Genomic DNA, 13,170 nt, shown 5'->3' with positions numbered 1-13,170 from the left:
GATATGATTGTTAACGAACGGCATAGACAAGATCCCGTTGTCATGGAAACATCGAAGAGTAGTTTGTTCAGAAACATCAAGATCAGGATGGGTGAGTGGGTGGGGGCTCCTGATATGGGTGGTTAGAAATCTGTCTGAGGAGGTGACAATGAGGTCGGCTCTATCTGCAGAGGAGCAGAGTTAGCCTTGTAAGGCCAGCAAGGCCAGAGGATGAGGAGGAACCTGACGTGCTGGACCCTCGTGAGTAGGCGGGTGAGGGCCAGGACGGACATGCCAAGCTTTGCCAGCCTTGGACAGGAGTGTGGGTTTTACCCCCAGAACACGAAGCTCCTAAGGCTTTTCGTCTGGGGAGAAAGGCAATCGGCATGAGTCTACTTTGTCTCTCCAGCGGATTCCTGCAGTGTTAAAAAAAACCTGGCGGGGAGCAAGGCTAGTCCAGTGACACGTTTGCTTTTAACTCAAATGCGAATAATTTGAAGTCACTGTCCCTCTTCTTCTTTGTTAAGTTTTTCACTCGAATACTATTTACTGTCATTGTTAGTGTCCCTTGTAGGTCAAAGGACACGTGAGCAGTCATCTCTGGAACACTGGTCAGCCTCCCTGCTCTGTCTGTTTGGGCCTTCTCCTTCCCTCTTTTCTTCTCTCTTACAGACTTTGTCTGTCTGCCTTCCAACACCTGCGGCCAGCAGTCAGTGAGCTTTTACCCCTGGCCCTCACTTTGCTCCCCAGTATTGGGATCAGGATACCTTTTTATGCACATGTATTGCACGACTTCTAGGGGCATCCTTTCTCCCATGCACTGCTTTGCTCTATAAAACTCGGTTCACTGTAACAAACACAGAAAGCCCCTGTGCCTTCGAGGCGCTCATGTTTCCTTACAGGAGTGGATAAATCCACTGGAGCAAAGTCTGCCGGACATCTGTGGTGAACTCGACAAACATCGTTCTCTTTTCCAAGCAGCATACCGTCTTAAGGAGTCCATTTAAGCCTCCAGAGTGCATTGGTACCTTAGAACCTTTATAAAATAGGAAACGCATTGCAGACGGAGAACTGGGATACAAATGTGACTTCCTAACCCGAGATCCAGCCCCCGTGCCGGCCATTTACTTCGGGGATACAGAAGCACGGTCAGCGTTGTAGTCAACCAAGTCAGGGTTCAGTCTCATGAACAGAAATGACCTGAAACTTTGTACTGTGGGCAAGGCGGAGAATAACCTGTCCGAGTCAGCTGAGGGAGGGGTCATGTGAGTCCCTACAGAGTGTAGCTTTGCTGTACTTATTATTTACCAGGAATTAGTCACAGACTCTGCAAAGTTAGAAGTTAATACGCTGTGAATGAGTTTTTGCAGATAGAAAAGGTAATCTTAGTATTTATGGATTTGTTTTTGTCCTACTGAATACTAATCAGGCCTAGAAACAATTTAGACTTATATTCTAACAGGCTCTTTAAAAAAATATTTTTAATGTTTGTGTGTGTGTGTGCGCGCGCATATGTGTGTGCCAGCAACAAAGAAGCTAGAGAGAGGTCCCACCCCTTAGAACTGTAGTTTCGGGCCATTGTGGGTGCTGGGAACTGAACTCAGGTCTTCTGTAAGAGCAGTAGGTGCTCTTACTCTCTGGGCCATCTCCCCAGCTTTCCTAACATTTCCTTTTTTTTTTTTTTTTTTTTTTTGGTTCTTTTTTTTTTCCCGGAGCTGGGGACCGAACCCAGGGCCTTGCGCTTCCTAGGCAAGCGCTCTGCCACTGAGCTAAATCCCCAACCCCCTAACATTTCCTTTTTAACTGACTATATGGATTAGGTTCTTTGCCACCTTGCTGCCATTAATGAAGTGTATAAATTTTGACATAATGAAGTGTATAAATTTTGACATGTACTCAGCGTGCATTCGTATACGGATCCTACTTTTAACTTGCGAGAGTTACATTTTGACATTCACATTCGAGTCTTTAGACGTGAATGTCCACGTCACTACCCATATGACATGATTATTGGTACCCTCCGGTTTACGAATGGAAACGCCACAGGAAACACCATGATAAAGAGAGTTACGGTGTGACAGTGAGGTTTGAATGGCTGCTGTTAGAAACTTCCACTGCAGAGTTCCTCTGAGGGTGTTGATCTGCGTAGCTCAGTGTGAACAGCCTTAATGGGCTTTAGACCAGTCTCAGGAGAAGCTCTCCTTAATCCAACCCGGCCTCCCTAGAAGCTGAACCAGTGCTGGTATACAGTAGGTGCTCAGTAAGTGTGTTCTGAGTGGAGAGGGACAAAGCTTTCCTGAGTGGGAGACAGCCTTTGTATACGGCGAAAGAGGAACCATCCAAAGGGGAATTAGGTCTAGCAGACACAGTGGTAGGGAACGTGAGACAGAGCCTCTAGGCTGGCTAGACTGTGGAGCTCCCAGCCCAAGAGCACATAGCCTCCGCCTTTCCACATTGGAATTCAACCAGCCTAGCTGTCTCCCTCCCTTCCTCACTCCCTCCCAGCCTCCCACCCTGCCTTTCCACATTGGAAACCAGCCAGCATACCTGCCTCCCTCCCCTACCCCCTCCCCCTTCCCCCAAGCCCCGTTTCTCCCTCTCTTCCTTCTGCTGGCCCAGCTGTAGGTGAGAAGACTTGGCCACCCCCTTGAGAGACAGACACAGTTGAGTGTGAATTGAAAAATAAGTTCATTTCCAGACCGGTCAGTGTGTTTGCTCACTTTTATTACCGCTGACACGACAATAGTTACCATTTAAGAGCCATCTCTTAAACCATCCCATCCATTTTGTTGGAAAATCTACTAACATCCATTGTAGGTACCCGAATTTCTCTCAAAACTATTTACTAAAAGTATCGGGAGCTTTATCTGGTCTGTATTTCCCTATGATGTCAGGGTCGAGGCGGAAGTTCTGTGCCTCAGTTCTGGTGCACACACTCAGAGCACAGTCATGACGGAGTCTCCTCATTGTGCTGAAAACTAATTTCTGCTTTTAAGCTCCTCCTGTCTGGTTTTCGTTGTTTGCCCCCCCCCCCTTGTCTGTCAGGCTATTGGTATGCATTTCCTGTGCTGCCTTCACAGCTACCTGAAGAGTTCTCAGACTCTAAACAGTTTCTCTGATCATATGGGTGAAAGTAGATGACTTACTTTATCAGGCTTGCTTAATAAAACAATATGAAAATAAATAAGAAGCGATAAACACACAAGGCCTTCGTTTATAGGTTTTGTGATACCCATGAGCCTCCTCTCCCAACTTGTCCATTTCTGGTCCTTTTTTTCTCCTCAGATACAGGCTTCTGGAGAAGTGAGGTCAGTGGCTCATAATTTTTCCATTCTAGGTTTTGAAAGTAGTTAGGCACACCGATTAAAGCATGCTCGTTTTTTAAACCTGATTCTCAAAGAGCTCCATAGCTGCCTCTTTAAAATAATGGGGAGGAGGGGGGGTGCCAGGGAATGTCATTGTCTGGGAGGGGTGCTGGAGGATTCCTCTGGCTGTTGGAGGATTCAGGAGCAATAAGGGTGACTCTTGCAAACCCCGTGGAAGCCGTCCTATGGGACAGTGATGGCCTGTAGGAGGACAGATGTGGTGTGGGTAGGGAAGCAGCCGGACTTAGCCTGCATTGCAGGCAGAGTCCCAGGGCCAGAAGTTCGAGTCTCTAACACATTAATAAGCTTAGTTATGCGAGTTCGCACTGTACCTGTGTTTGCTAAGGAATGAAGTTTATCAGTTCTTGTGGCTACTGGTGCTACTGTGGTGGGCTCACTTCGGAAGGTTCACTGACTGTTATTAGAATTAAAGTTAGTCTCCACCCATGGACAGGGAATCCAAATGTTGTCAGATTAAAATCTACATGTGCTTAGCAGTGAGCACGAGATTCCCCATCATTAGTGCACTTCTCAAACATAACTCTGGGGATTGTGTTAGAAACTCAGCAACTTTTGTGGGGAAAAAAACAAACCCACCCCATGTCTCCGAACCAATAACTAAATATTTCTCACAGGACACCAAGACATGAACTTCTGTTTTTTAACTGTTTCTGTTATTTAAATCATTAGTGATTCCGTATGGCCACTGCAGCTTTGGGTGAAACGAGCGCTCTCACATCTCCTTTCACAAATGGCATTTTGCACACGCCCTGACTTGCCGTGAGCCTAATTTACAGGAGCATTTTGCCATTCATTTTAGATTCTCTACAGCTTGATCTGCCACTTAAATGGGCTCAAAGGCAAAGGCATCATTGAGGTTTCACGATGGGCCCCGTTAGCCTCAAGCCAACGGCGCCCCAGATCCTTTTGCTGCAAGGGAAAGCACAGGACCCTGGGAGCGGATCAGTCCAAGTTCAGATAGGTGCCGTGTTTGTTGTGATTCTGTTAAGCTCTGCTCTTCTGAGAGATCCTCACAGGTTTCCAGGAACTCAGGGGCTAAGAAATATCTTACCGAGAATTTGAAAATATTGAGGCATTTAATTTTGTGTGAGTGTAGAGTGTTTTATGACTCTTTAAGTTCTGAGGACTAGCAAAATAGAGAAGGGTATTGTGTTACACAGTGTGCTAGTTACAAATGTTTGCTTTTATTGCACATGATGTAACCAGAGTGGAAAAAAACCACAGCAGTAATAATCGTTGATATAATCTTGGCTTAGAGGTAGGGGGCACACGAGGGGCGAGAGAACAGCACAAGAGAGAAAAATATCTGTTACCAATTACAGCAGAGTTACTACACAGTTAAAAAGTTGTACATGATAATAATAGTAGGATGTTCTGCTAACCTAATCGAAGGGGAACAAATTTCTTTTTCCTTAGGTACTCGATGAGGGAGAATTCTTCCCCCATGCTTTGCTTGAAAAGTGGATCATTTTGCTTTGTGAATCTCTTCGCTCCTGTCCTTAGAGAACACCATTTGGACATTTTGAAACCGTTCAAGTTCTGGGCTTGGCTGCACACTGCCAGCCGAGAGCCTGTCTTTTTCTATTCCCACGTCTTCCTGCTCTCCGTGCCCCCAGCCCCTCTCCTGCAGCTGAGGAAACCTGTTGACCAAGGTTCTCTGCTCTAGGAGGCTGGGGCTCCTTCAAGGTGCCCCGCCTCCGTCAGATCCCAGAAAGACAAGCAGCAGGAAAACAGGCAGCTAAATCCAACAGGGATCAGCAGATGCTGCCAAAGTGGGAAGCAACGGAAACCGTCCACGGATTTCCAGGAACGGGGATTATTGGAAGTCTGCTCTTTACCAAAGAAACTGTGATTGGGAGCTGAGCACCCTCGTAGGTCCTCCCCTCTGCTGCAGGAGTGTGGCAAACAGGGTATTGTTTGGCTTGTCAAGGTCAGCCGGCTAATTGTAGATACAGGGACAAATAGCTCTCTTCCAGGGAAGTGGTGAATACCAGTCATTTGTCATTCCGGGCCCCAGCATAAGGAGCTCAGGAAAGTATGGGTAGGATGTTCAGTCAAGTAGAAAGAAGAAAAGGAGGGGAAAGAAGTGCGGAAATGTAGGCCAAAGGAGTTAGAGTCAAGAGAAACCATTGCCCACTAGGCTATGGCTAGGTATGTGTCCCCCCCACCCCCCAAAGGCCCCCATGTTTGGTTAGCAGCTTGCAGTTCTATTGGGAGGTCCTATTGGGAGGCTCTATTGGGAGGCTCTATTGGGAGGTACTATTGGGAGGGAGGCTCTATTGGGAGGCTCTATTGGGAGGTCCTATTGGGAGGGAGGCTCTATTGGGAGGTACTATTGGGAGGGAGGCTCTATTGGGAGGCTCTATTGGGAGGTCCTATTGGGAGGGAGGCTCTATTGGGAGGTCCTATTGGGAGGGAGGCTCTATTGGGAGGTCCTATTGGGAGGTCCTACTGGGAGGCTCTATTGGGAGGCTCTATTGGGAGGTCCTACTGGGAAGTCCTATTGGGAGGCTCTATTGGGAGATCCTATTGGGAGGTTCTACTGGGAGGCTGTATTAGGAGGCTTTATTGAGAGTCTCTATTGGGAGGTCCTATTGGGAGGCTCTATTGGGAGGCAGTAGAACCTTTAAGAGGAGGGGGCTAGTGGAGGAAGTTAAATGTGAGTGCAGTAGGCCCTAGGAGAGGATATTGGGTCCCTAGCCCCTTTCTCTTTGTTTCTTGGCTGCCAGGAGGTAAGAGGCTTCCTTTGCACACTTTCTTTCCATGGTGTGCTGCCTTGACATAGGCTCAAGATGATGGGGCTGATTCATCATGCGTGGAACCTCCCTTCAAACAGTGACCCAAATACAACCGTGCTGTTGCAGTCTCAGGTGTCTGTCACAGCAGTCTGAAGCTCCTAGCTTGATTAACAGGCCTGCACACAAATAGCTGTAACCCAGCCTTTGCACAAACCAAGGCAGTATCTTTTCCGTGACAGTAAGTGACTGTAAAATCAACGAGTCGCCAACAACACTTATAAGTGCATACTTAGTGTTTCTCATTAGGGTTAGGGTTAGGGTTAGGGTTCGGTTTTATATGAGCATTCAACGTGTTTGTTTTTTAAAGAAAATTACAAGAATTTTACAAAAATAATGTCACTTTCTAAATGAAACCTATAAGTTCACCCTCGACACTGCTTGATTCAAGTAGAAGAACAAAGGAAATCATTACTCTTTTGAGTAAAGGGTCTGATGCTTTAATACAGTTCTCATATGGTGGCCCCAATCATAATTATTTTCACTGCTGTTTTATAACTATAACTTTGCTACTGTTTTGAATTATAGTGTAGATGTCTGTGTTTTCTGGTGGTCTTAGGTGACCCCTGTGAGAGGCTCGTTCAGTCCTTGAAGGAGTTGCTACCCACAGGTTGAGAACCGCTGTCCTTACCCTGTAACACACTGAGAGCCACTACTGTCTAAGAAGAAGCTCAGGGCTTCTGAGAAAAATGGCCTCATTGACTTGTAGAGACCAAGAGTTAGATAGAATTGTCTTTGCTCATTCCTTTATTTACCCATCACGTGCCAGGCATTCTGTCGGGAACTGAAAACAAAATGGCCAACAACGCAGACATGACCACCACCTCCAGGGAGCTTTCATGCTAACAAAGACAGGAAAAACAGAGAGCTACAGCCCAGGAAGAGCTCTGGGAAGGAAACAGTAGCCGGCAGGAAATGAGGGAGCCACCTTGCCATGCCTTGGCAAGACTCTGAACACAAATAGTTCAGGAATTATCTGAAGGATGAAGGGTAGCCGGTCTGAGGAGAAGGGGAAGAACGTTCTAGACAAAGGAACAGCGCGAGTCCAAGCTCGGAGGGGCAGTGTGCTGCTCCGTGGCATTCTGCCAGTCAGGGTGGCGGGAGTGAGTATGGCAGGGGCCTTGGAGATGAACCCAAAGGAGCCTGACATCTTCAGCACGCCAGGTTCTACCCTAGCGTAAGCGAGTGTCACTGGAAGGGACGGTAGCACTGGATTTTTATTCTTCAAAAGTTCAATCTGTTGGAGCTCTGTCAAATACATATTAGAATAGAAGTACAGAAATGGAACCCCCCCCCCCATATAATGGAGAAGGAAGAAGTTATAGGGTTATAAGGTGTTATGAACAAAGTGATGTTGTTTCTGATCTCGTAAGAATGATTGGAATTTTGGCAAGCAGATTTGGAGAAATGAGATCTTTGGAGAGGGGCAGGGCAATTGAGTATGGGGTTAAGTGAGGGGCAGGGTGACCGAGTGTGCGGCTGAGAGACAGGAGGCAAGTTTGCAAGTGGGCCAGCATGGTACAACTGGGGGGACAGCAGATTCGAGCAAGGAAGATGCTTGTTCCTGCTCAGCCACGGGCATTCTTAAAGGCCACGCGCACCTACAGGGGCCGCTGTCATAATGTGCTGGGAGAGCCACGTCAGTCATGGTAGCGTCTGAGGCAGGAGAATGGCTATGAGTCCAAGGCCAGCTGGACTATCGTAGAAAATCCTGTCACAAACAAACAAACAAACTCAATGACAACAACAACAGCAGAAGAAAAACAAGCCAAGCCATCACATGGATATAATGGGGCTTCTGCAGCAGGAACTTAAACTTGAAGGGTTATCTCTTGGTTAATTTGTGTTTCATTCATCTATCCATTCATTCATTCATTCACTCACTCACTCACTCACTCACTCACTCACTCACTCACTGCAGATTAACTGGGCACCAGCACTGTTGCAAGTACTACTTATTCTGAGTATGTGAAGGGCTCCTCCACTCCCTGTGCCCCGACCAGTAGTGAAGATTTGGTGATTCTGTGACTTTAGCCAAAGTTAGGAAATGACATTTGAATGACAGTAAATAAATGATCAAGGGAAAGGCTGTTGAGGCAGATAGACCTGCAGTGCAAGGCACCAGGGGAGAAGGCCACAGATATCTGGGTCCAGCAAGCCAGTTAAGAATGGTGGCAGGTAAGAGGCGAATGGCTTCAGAGCCACCCGTCCTGGTTTCTGTCTACCTCTCTATGGAAGAGGTGAGGCACGGGTGCTTTAAAAATATCTCCAGGTGACTCTCACGTGGCTTTGGGTTTATTCTGATTACACTGAGAAGCTTTTCCAACCTGAGAGAAGGAAGGGTGTCTTCAGGGACACATGGCCCTCAAGGCGGATGAGAGAAAGCGAATGCTGTGGGCACCATGAGAAGTGGCTGCGCTGGGGAAGCAGGGAGTGCAGCTCAGAGGCAGATTAAAAAATGAGTTTCCAGTGCGATAATCTCACAGTGGAGCAAGTGCAGAGGTTCTCTCCTGAGTTAGGGACAACTACAGGAAGGGAGGTCTGCTGGTGAGGGAGATGGGCAGGGGATCAGATGGCCTCCAATGCCACGCCCCCTGCTGTCCCAGGATGCACCTCTCTAAGTCCTTGCTTCTAGAGCCCTGTCAGGATGCACTGCCCCTCAGGCTCTCCTCATCTTCCCTGCAGAGCTCACTGTGTCCAAGGGCATTGCGAGTAGTAGCTACACTCTGTGACAAATGGGAATGAAGAGAAAATTCTCCGTAATTTTCCTCATTCTAATTTCTCTGCTTTTCAGTATGCTTCTGGGTCCCGACGGATTCCTTGCTGATTTTTAGAAAAACCGCTGCCCAGGCTTTAATCTAAAGGAGCGGATGAATACTGCAAATTCAGAAAATTGCTGCCTTTCCGAGGACGAGCTTTTGCTTCTCTGCCATTTTCTGTGCTTTGTGTCTTCCTAACTAGAGGAGACACCACCCAGCCAGTGAAACCTGAAACAGAAACCCAGCTCAGCAGAGTCAAAACCAACAATGCTTAGAGTGCATTGGGAAGGTTCATGACTTGGGGAGATTTTTAAGCTGGAGGCAAACTCACTGTGTTTTAAGCAACAGTGGTCTCTTCAGCGTCTTGATCCAGGCTGGATAGGTACCTGGAGGTTGGTGAGTGTATGTGTGATGGTAGCCATTGCTCTGTCCAGGTGCTTTACCCAGAGTCCATTGCTTCATTTCTGGGCAGCTCAGTGGGTAGCATCGAATCCAGAAAGCTTGGTCCCTGCCTCTCTTGGTGGTGCGTGCCTGGCTTTCTTGAGTCAGTTGGTAATGATGTCAGAGGTAAAAGGAAGCTCAGGGAAAGGAGAGGTCAGTCAGGAAGAGCTGCGAGGTCAGTAGAGACCCACGGGCCACGGAGATTGGCTCTCACATATTTGGGAGCTGGGCTGGGCTCTAAGTGACTCACAGGCCTTTGTGTAGTGGTAGGTGTTAGTATTTAGACTTTACTTATTTAGAACTGCGAACATAGGTGTGCACGTGCCACAATGCGAACAGGGTTTCTCTCTCTAATGTCCCGAGACCCTTGGTTTCCCTTTCCAGAGGCTGTGCTGGTTCACTTCCTATAAACTTCCCCATAGTTAATGCCAGCTCTTTGATAATGCAACTGACAAACATTTTATTAAAATTATGCATCCTGAGGGGTTGGGGATTTAGCTCAGTGGTAGAGCACTTGCCTAGCAAGCCCAAGACCCTGGGTTCGGTCCCCAGCTCCGGAAAAAAAAATATAAAACATCACAGAGCAAGGGAGACTGCTCTTGTCAAACAGAGCAAGGCCAACCTACCTAGTATGTCTTCTTGGGCAAGCACCCCGAGTGCCGTTTGCTCCTGAGGAGATAGGCTCACACTCGGGTTGGAACATAAGTGGCTACGCAGCCAACACGGTGCGGGAAGACCGCTAACTCCAGTTGCTCCATCTCCATAGCCACTGAGTGGTCATTCTTCTTTACCGCTGAATATGAGGCTCAGACTCAGCAAACACACATAGGCACCCACGGAGCACGTGGAAAGTGGAGCTGACCCCTGAACAGGATCTTTGCGCACTTACTGGTCGTGGGCCCTTGGGCGGGTTATGATGGGAGGGCTGTGCTAACACAGTTGCCTCTGAGTTTTACGTGAACCAAGTGGGCACGAAGCACTTAGAACCGCGGCTGGTCCAGAGTAAACAACTGGGCGCTGGGACTTGTCTCAGCCTTGTTCGGTTTTATAGCCCTTCCTCCTCCGTTATCCTCCGACTGCGGCTTCTTTCTTGGATCTTGAAGGAGAGGCGGAGGAGAGGCTGAGTGCGATGTTCTCTGTGGTCCCCACTGCTTACAGGGGAAGGGGGACGGTGGACAGGAGGAGACCCCACGAATGGACACGACAGAAGTCATCTCCTGGTCCCTTAGGTATCTCTTTATATCCTTTCAAGATTTCTCTTTTCCCTTCCTGTCTTCCCTTTCGAATTTTCCATCAGAGGAAGGATATAACAATTTTCCTCCTGATTATGGAGCTTTTTTGTATGAATTTGTGTGTGTGTGGTGTGTGTGTGTATTGTGTGTGTGTATGTGTGTGTGTGTGTGTATTCTTCTTGGTTGACAAGAAATGTCTGTCATTAACATATTTAAAAATTACCATTTTCTGATAATATTTTATGTCAGAGACAAATCATCCTATGGAACCTAACTTTCCGTGAGTCAGTAGAAAGGTTAAAAACATAAATAAGCCGGTTGTGGTAGCACACACTGTTAGGATATGGAAGAGGCAAGAGGATCACAAGTTCGAGGCCAGCCTGGGTTACAAATTAAAACAATGATTATAATTAAATAAGTAAATAAATAAATAAATAAATAAATAAAATCCATCAATTTAATTTTTGATTATTTGAGAAATAGTCCCCGTGGAGAAGTTTAAAAGTTTCTAGAATTCAGAAAAATTTCAGAATTCAGAAATTAATATGTCCATTAGTTCTACCCCAACTTACTAGGGAAAGACAGCATTTTTGGAAAAGTCCTGCCCCCCCCCCCCTTTTTTTTTGGTCTGAGACTGAGTCTCACTGTGTAGCTGTCCTGAAACTTACTCTGTAGACCAGGGCGACCTAAGACTCACAGAGGTCGGCCTGCCTCTGTCTCCAGTGCTGGGATCACACCGAGTCCAGGGCTGGTTATGTTTTGAAATTACTGATGATTGATTAATGCTCTTGTTGTACCTGAAGACAAACATTGTTTTAGCACAGATTGCCCACAGCTCAGGAAGTAAAGGAATTGATCCGTTATTTGGAGAAGTCTCGAGAGAGCTACTGGTTTTGTTTCCCAGCAATAGACTTTAGTAAATAGTAACCACCCATTAGGTTTGCACAGCAATTTACTTCCTGCAAGGGTGCGACTCATTTAGCCCTCTGAAGCAGGGAGAGCCAACGTCGCTAATCTATTTTACAGGTCACAAAACAGATCCAAGAAGTTTATCTGAGGTCACCTAATTCTGGACGCATCGCTTTCCCCAGTAGACACAGATTTGCTGGATGCCTCAGTGATGTCCTCTCTGCAGCCCCAGTGAGGCAGGAGGGAAGCCTTGTGGCAGGAGAAAGAGAGAGAGAGAGTCAGCAGGCTCTGGTATGCTGCCTTGGTTTCAGTCCCAAAATTAAAAGCACAACTCCACTCACACTTTTGACTGGGAACCAAAAGGAGGTTGGTCAGTGTTTATCAGCTCTCTGTGACAGAATACCCGAGATAGTCATAGGGAGGGCAGGGCTATCCTGAGACAGTCATAGGGAGGGCGGGGCTACCCTGAGATAGTCATGGGGGGGCGGGGCTACCCTGAGATAGTCATAGGGAGGGCGGGGCTATCCTGAGACAGTCATAGGGAGGGCGGGGCTACCCTGAGATAGTCATAGGGAGGGCGGGGCTATCCTGAGATAGTCATAGGGAGGGCGGAGCTATCCTGAGATAGTCATAGGGAGGGCGGAGCTATCCTGAAATAGTCATAGGGAGGGCGGAGCTATCCTGAGACAGTCATAGGGAGGGCAGAGCTATCCTGAGACAGTCATAGGGAGGGCGGGGCTATCCTGAGACAGTCACAGGGAGGGCGGGGCTATTTGTTCAGACCCTCAGAGATTCTAGCAGTTGCTTGGCCTGTTGCCCTTCCCTCATGATGTCACAGTAGCTCAGGGTGAAGAAGCCTGTTCACCTCATGGTTGTCATGGCCGGACTGCCCTATCAAGTGCTCACCCCAGCCTTCCTCCCACTAAACTCCACCTCACCAGGGCTCTGCCACCTTAGTGCCAGGAACGAGTTGGGGACACTAAACATTGCCATTGTTTTTAACCAGTAAAATTTTCTTGTCTTCAGTTCGCATTCCTTAAAAAAAAATCACCAGCAGAGACAGGTTCAAAAAAAAAAGTCTGAGTCTTTTTAGGAAAATCCTAAAATTAACTTTATCTGGTCACTATTTGGAAGTCTTCCTTATGCCCTGGAGATCACTAAGCACAGATAAGCAGAGAACTAAGTGAAATCTGCTTGAGGTGTCTGCTCGTGAGATGGTGCAGGGTAAAGAGAGACAATTGACAAACTCTGACTGGCCAGGGGGATAGGTTACAGATTCAAGGCCTCCCTTTATAATATACTTAGCACTCTGAAAAATGTAGTTTAAAGATGGGGGGGGGTGTCCTGCAGAGTACACCCACCTGGAAGAATAGGACTCAGTAAATAACATATATTGGCTAACATTTCCCCTGCTTTGTAGCATAGATGATGAAACATATAATAAAAGGACTTAGGTATTAGTATTTGCTAATCATAAAGACAGTTTAGATATTTTTTTGTCTGGAGTGCTTTCAAACTGCAAATACTGCCAGCCTAAAAGCAGGCTGCCATACAATAAATGTTTGCTTTGGAGGAGACATTCTTTAGATTCTTTAAATTGGAGTTATAGGGCTGATAATAAAATAAAATCTGTTCTGTTTGTATTTCCCAATGGTGACCGAACGTGTAA

The 13,170-nt window shown here is 47.0% G+C and overlaps 1 protein-coding gene and 1 long non-coding RNA gene across 2 annotated transcripts in view; one reads left to right on the top strand and one right to left on the bottom strand.

Moving 5' to 3' along the window:
* The window catches only part of LOC134479863 (death domain-containing protein CRADD-like), a 182,620-nt gene that overhangs the window by 93,044 nt on the left and 76,406 nt on the right, over nucleotides 1-13,170 (top strand). The window lies entirely within an intron of this gene.
* LOC134479864 (uncharacterized) lies at nucleotides 11,532-12,129 on the bottom strand. Its single transcript, XR_010053687.1, has 2 exons — nucleotides 11,843-12,129; nucleotides 11,532-11,750 (listed from the first exon to the last, which is right to left on the bottom strand). It is a non-coding gene; the product is annotated as an uncharacterized LOC134479864 (long non-coding RNA).

Source organism: Rattus norvegicus, chromosome 7 (assembly GCF_036323735.1).
Source record: "Rattus norvegicus strain BN/NHsdMcwi chromosome 7, GRCr8, whole genome shotgun sequence".
NCBI classification, from domain to species: domain Eukaryota; kingdom Metazoa; phylum Chordata; class Mammalia; order Rodentia; family Muridae; genus Rattus; species Rattus norvegicus.
Note: the sequence above shows the minus strand (reverse complement) of the source record. Positions and strands in the feature narration are given on the sequence as shown.